The sequence below is a fragment of the Staurois parvus genome, unplaced genomic scaffold (genome assembly GCF_062004578.1).
Source record: "Staurois parvus isolate SC_StPar_1 unplaced genomic scaffold, SC_StPar_1.0 ptg000678l, whole genome shotgun sequence".
NCBI lineage: Eukaryota > Metazoa > Chordata > Amphibia > Anura > Ranidae > Staurois > Staurois parvus.
Genome location: NW_028318474.1, coordinates 831,341 through 837,340, shown reverse-complemented (window position 1 = coordinate 837,340; position 6,000 = coordinate 831,341).

Genomic DNA, 6,000 nt, shown 5'->3' with positions numbered 1-6,000 from the left:
GGGTGTGTAGACATTTTAAATCTACTGTACCTAGGTGGATGCAGCATCGGTCTGATGCTACATCTGTTCCCTGCCAGCTCTAAGGGTAAAAACTCACATGACCGCTGATCGCTGAGTTCTCACAGCTGCTCTCAGTAGAGAGCGGTGACTGTCAGTCACCGCTGTTTGCTCTGTGCCTCCCCCCACACTCAATGGAGCGCTGGGCTATGCAGGGGGAAGGGGCAGATGGCTCACTGGGGGGCTGAGCCAGGTGCCACTCCAGACTCTGGGGGGAATCCCAAATTTTTTAAATTCGGGATCTTTCCCCAACCTGTATGGAAACAAATAAGAGGTTGAAAAATCTTCAAGGCAGAGTTTGGACTGGAAAGAGAGGGATCACTTTGACACAGTTGGCCAGCTTGAACATGTATTGTAATAATTTATATTAAATAATATTCGGTGATCAGATAAGTTCATAGAGAATTTTTTTAAATGAATGTGTTTTTAACCAGAGCTTGAATAAATTCAGTCGGTTCTTTAGAAGTACCCGTCCAAATGACAAGCACATTATCTATGTACTTTTGTCACTGCAAAATTTGGTACAGGTACAAGTTGTCAGACATTCCACTCCCCCCCCCCCCCCACAAGTAAAGGTTAGTACACGATGGGGCACAAAAAGTCTCCATTGCAACTCCCTGCACCTTAGGTAGTGGGAACCCTGAAATGATAAATATTATGTGTTTAAATACCCAATAGCAATCAGTACAGCCACCCATGTATTAACATGCAATAAAACTATGTGAAAATTAGTATGTAAAAATTAATAATGATGATAATAATCTATCAGTCTGCTGCTCACACCATTAAGTGGTTTCACTCCACCCTTCACACAAGATAATTTACTACAAAGAATGTAGTGCAATCTATATGTCTAAACAAAAGTCCACACAAATAAAAAGTCCACAACACTAATGAGTCCACTGAAAGTGATATCTTCCACCGATATTATCCATGTGTGTCAATATCTTCTACATATGTATCACACATGCACCTCTATCTTTTATACAGCAGGTAAAATAAGTATTAAACGTGTCACCATTTTTCTCCATAAATATATTTCTAAAGGTGCTGTTGACATGCAATTTTCACCACATGTCAGTAGCAACTCATGCAATTCATACATACAAAGATACCAAAATAAATACGTTCAGAAAATAAGTTAAGTTATGTTTAATAAAATGGAATGACACAGGGAAAAAGTATTGAACTCACTAACTGAAATGTATTTAATACTTGGTACAAAATCCTTTGTTGGTAATGACAGCTTCAAGACGCCTCCTGTATCGAGAAACTAGTTGCATGCATTGCTCAGGTGTAATTTTGCCCCATTCTTCAACACAGTCCTCACATCTTGAAGGTTCCGTGGGCCTCTTCTATGAACTCTGATCTTTAGTTCTTTTCATAGATTTTCTGTTGGATTCAAGTCAGGTGATTGGCTGGGCCATTGTAGCAGCTTTATTTTCTTTCTTTCTTCGAAACCAACTGAGAGTTTCCTTGGCTTTGTGTTTGGGATCATTGTCTTGCTGAAATGTCCACCATCGTTTCATCTTCATCATCCTGGTAGATGGCAGCAGATTTTTATCAGGAATGTCTTGGTACATTTTGCCATTCATCCTTCCTTCCACGATATGAAGTTTACCAGTACTGTATGCTGAAAAACAGCCCCAGGCCATGATGTTCCCACCTCCATGCTTTACTGTTGGTATGGTGTTTTTGGGGGCGATGTGCAGTGCCATTTAACCTCCAAACATGGTGTGTATTATGGCATCCAAAGAGTTCCATTTTGGACTCATCTGACCACACTATATTCCCCCAGTATTTCACAGGCTTGTTAAATGTTTTGCAGCAAACTTTAAACGAGCTTCAACATGATTTTTCTTCAGCAATGGAGTCTTACATGGTGAGCGTACATACAGGCCATGGCAGTTGAGTGCATTACTTATTGTTTTCTTTGAATCAATTATACCTGCTAATTCCAGGTCTTCTGAAGCTCTCCACAAGTGGTCCTTGGCTCTTGGACCAGTCTTCTGATAATTATTTTCACTGTCAGAAATCTTGCGAGAAACACCTGGTCGTGGCCGGTTTATGCTCAAATGATGTTGATTCCACTTCCAGATTATGACCCCAACAGTGCTAACTGGAACATACAGAAGTTTAGAAATCCTTCTGTAACCAATGCCATCAGTATGTTTTGCAACAATAAGGTTGCAAAGGTCTTGAGAGAGCTCTTTGCCTTTACCGGTCATGAGATTTTTTTGTGTGAAAATCTTGATAATGAGACACCTCTTTATAAGTCATCAGTTGAGACTGAACAACTGATATTAAATTGTACTGACAAGGGGCAGGATTGCTTTCTAATTACTGATAGAGGTCAGCTGGTGTCTTGGCTTTCCATGCTTTTTTGCACCTCCCTTTTTTCATGTGTTCAATACTTTTTCCCTGTGTCATTCGTTTTTATTACATATAACTTAATTTCTGAACTTATTTGTTTTGGTTTCTTTGTATGTATGGATTGCATGGGTTGATACTGACATGTGGTGAAAATTGCATGTCAATAGCACCTTTAGAAATATGTTTACTGAGAAAAATTGTGACATGTTCAATACTTATTTTACCGGCTGTATATAAATCACCTGTGACTGGCATGCGAACACTTCCTGTGAACCATATATGTTCACCTTCTGGATAGACCCTGAGTCTTAGTCTGGGGTCAAATGCGCTTTTGCCCCCTTCACTGGCCACAAATTGGATGGCTCCCGATATACTTCTTGTCTCTTCCACTCACATAGGATGAAAAATTTTCACTCCTACTTTAACTGAGGCATCACACCAAATGGCTCACTGTCCTAAACAATGTTGATATTGTACAAAACGTCTGACTGTTGCAAACTTTTCTATGATCATCAATGTGTGTCAACTGGAGCCCAGAAGGCTGGCAACAGTCCTGTTGAGTTTATTACTAAACCCAAATGCTGGATTATTATTTTCTATCGCCTGCTACCAAAGCCCGCAGCAGCAGCAGACCCCCGTTAGTTCAGTGTGGAGGTTGTATTGGGTGAAGTTGTTATTGCTTTATCCTTTTACAGGGCTTTTTTTGGCTAAAACTTGGCTGAGGCCCTCTGCTACTTGCTCACCACTATCACTCGTAAACATTGAAGTCCCGTTTCTGTGTTTACAAGTGACAGCTTGTCTCCAACGGTTCCGATAGATCTGATTTCCTGAGAGGCTCCCACTGAGTGCAGGATGAGGACAAGGGAGATGCTTGTGCCCAGGGTTCAGTGCAGATACCAACAACCCCACTGGATGATCTGCCTACAATATGCAGGGAGGTACTAGAGCCAGCTTGGTGCTTCAGCTTTATACAGCAACAAAAGTAAGACATGTGGAAGAATGGGAAAAATATCATGCTGGATATCTATATTGATATGGACGGGGTAATGTGTTAGGAATGTAAGGATGCCCCATCGTTTAATGGAAATGAAAATGATCAACCTACAGAGGGCTGAATTCAAAGACACCCCAAAAATCAAAGTGCAAAAATGATGCAGCAGGTTAGTCTATTTTGCTGAAATGTCATTGCAGCAACTCAAAATGGTACTCAGTAGTTTGCATGGCCCCCACGTGCTTGTATGCATGCCAAAACGGTCATGCTGAATGATTTAAAAGGCAGCATAACATTCTCCACGGCTTCTCCAGACCCTTTCACGTCTGTCACATGAGCTCGGTGTGAACCTGCTCTCATTTGTGAAATGCACAGGGTGCCAGTGGTGGACCTGCCAATTCTGGTGTTCATTGGCAAATGCCAATCGAGTTCTATGGTCCCAGGCAGTGAACACAGGGCCCACTAGAGGATGTCGGGCCCTCAGGCCACCCTCATGGAGTCTGTTTCTGATTGTTTTGTTAGAGACATTCCACTGCTGGAGGTCATTTTGTAGGGCTCTGGCAGTGCTCATCTTGGAGGAGTTGGACTATCTGTGCAACCTCTGTAGGGTCCAGGTATAGCCTCATACTACCAGTAGTGACACTGACCCTAGCCAAATGCAAAATTTGTGAAAAACAGAAAAGATGATTAGGGAAAAAATGTCAGTTGCCTCCATCTGTAAAGCCATTCCTGTTTTGGGGGTCGTCTCATTGTTGCCCATCTAGTGCACCTTTTGTTAATTTCATTAACACCAAAGCAGCTGAAACTGCTACTCAACTGACCAGATCTACATCCCAGGAGTTTAATTGACTTGATGCTATACTCTGATTAAAAAGTTTTCCTTTAATTTTTTTGAGCAGTGTATAATATAGGCCCTCAATATCAATGGCCACAAAAAGAGCCCCTGAAGGGATAATTACCCCATCAAATATATTTAGTAATTAATTTTTGTCTTTCACATAGATGGTAGATTCGTAAATAAATGTCAACAAGTTGGCTTTCAGGTATAGTTTGACAACCCATACCCCGAGATAATCAGTCATCCAGAGGCATTTGCAAATTCTTGTGAGTCTAAAAGCTTTGTATACATGGGCCAAATGGGCGGTAGCAGCCGGTTCAACAGAAACTGGCTAGCATTTGGCCTGTGTGTACAGCAGCTGGTCTGACAGAAGTTGGCATGACCAAAAACGGTCTTCCAATCAGCGCTCTCAGCCATTCACCATTGGTTGAGAGTACAGACCAATGTGTTCTGGTGATGGTGGGGGTAGCAGCCCCCCTGTCAGAACATAATAGCACAGTGTGCGAGATCACTGTACTAACACCGCTTATGTTAGTACAACGATCTGTCAGGTTTGTTTTCATTCAGCCCGCTGGGTTGAACAAAAAAAACCTGATAGTGTGTATATGGCATTAGTTAGCACATGAAATGTCGGTGTAATAGCTGCCCTTGACAAAGACACTGCGGAATATTTATATTTCAAGTATCCTCAATCTTAATAAACTAATCCTGAAAATGCTTAACCTTTCCTGCAGAGGATCCATCTATGCCAGGGATGGGCAATTAATTTTCCCAAGGGGCCCAATGAGAAACTGGAACCATTGTGAAGGATTGAACTTAATTGTGCTCAATATTACATTCATACATACACATACTAGAGTCAGTTTAAAGAGGAGCCAGTTAACCTACCACACATGCACAGGGAGAACATGCCAACTCCGTGTAAGAAGTCCCATGGTTGGGATTCGATCCAGTGACCCTAGTGCGGCCAGATGGAAGTGCTAACCACTTAGCCACTGTGCTTGACTGACCAATGCATGTACTACTTGATGAGTTTGCTGTGACTCTGAATGAATTAAAATAAAATCGGAATATGCGAGAATAAAGATAAGAATACAATTAATAGGGAAAAGGTGTTCAGAGAAACAAAGAAGGCACACAGTAATCTTTTCTTATGTGAATTCCATCCTATATTCACTAGCTCGGTTTAGGTGGAAATACCATAGATCCCTTGGGAGATTAATGAGCAGTGTCGTCCAATTTAAATTACATCTACTTTACAATGTAAACAAGAAAAAAGGTTAAAATGGACATTTTTAAACAGATGTTTTAGAAACTCTAAACACAGTATTCCATATTTTATTTTGAAAGATTAGGGTTTCCTATCTTGGGGACATGTTGAAATCAAGATGTAGCACATAGTGTCAAATCCAGAAATAGATTTCATTAGTTAATTGTTTATATGGCAAATGTTCAAGTCTGCTTTTCAAGGGAAAGTGCTTAAAAGCTTCTTTTTGCTTTATTTCTCTCCAGTTCAGTCTTCTCTTGCATTATGTGTTGAGAGATGTCTAATCGGCACTTGACCAAATGCTAATTCAAAGATAAGTGTGCTAAAAGTTCCAGTGAGGACCCACTTGTACAATTTGAGATAATTCAATAAAGCCTGGTAATTTCTGGAAGTAGTTAATTTTCAAACCACCTGCACCTAATTTAGGCAAACATTTGCTCCCGTTTCAGTAATAGTACAGACACGGACAACACA